We start from the raw sequence: 616 nt of genomic DNA, 5'->3' as shown, positions 1-616 counted from the left end.
GTCTGGGGGACGGCAGAGGCAGTTTCTCCTCTTGCTTCAACCCTGCTCGTCTTTTCTCTACCCCCAGCAGAGTAACCCCTGGCATTTCTTCAACAATTTTAATTTTAAAAAAAAAGAAGAGAAAATTCCAACCAACAAAAAAGCATCCGAACAAAAGCAGAAACATGCACGTAAAACCGTCTGTTTAACGAAATTTGTCACAACTGTCTGTGCCCTGAACCAAAATGGGCTCTTGCCTGACTCAGCCAGTGCTGCTGCTTCTGTGGGTTTTTTTTCCACGAGGCTCAACACCATCGACAAGAAGGTGACAGATGATATATCCAGACTCTTATTACTAAAAGGAATGAATCGTGTCCTTGCAATGTTACAACATGTCAGACTCTCAACAGTGCTCTCCCCCTTAAGAGACACTGAATATGAGCAAAAATAGTTTCTGAAGGGGAATGTTTAACGAGCATCTAAACAGTCTGTTTTCATGGGATTCAGAGAATTGAACGAATGCAGAAGACCTGTAACAATGTGGTCAAGTAAGTGCAAGACAACTTTAAGGCTATGCAACATGAAAATTATATTCCAGGCTTCCTGGTCATTTTACAGCTCCAGGTGAGGACCTCAG

The sequence above is a fragment of the Phaethon lepturus genome, unplaced genomic scaffold (genome assembly GCF_000687285.1).
Source record: "Phaethon lepturus isolate BGI_N335 unplaced genomic scaffold, ASM68728v1 scaffold36543, whole genome shotgun sequence".
Taxonomy (NCBI): domain Eukaryota; kingdom Metazoa; phylum Chordata; class Aves; order Phaethontiformes; family Phaethontidae; genus Phaethon; species Phaethon lepturus.
This window is presented reverse-complemented; position numbering follows the sequence as displayed.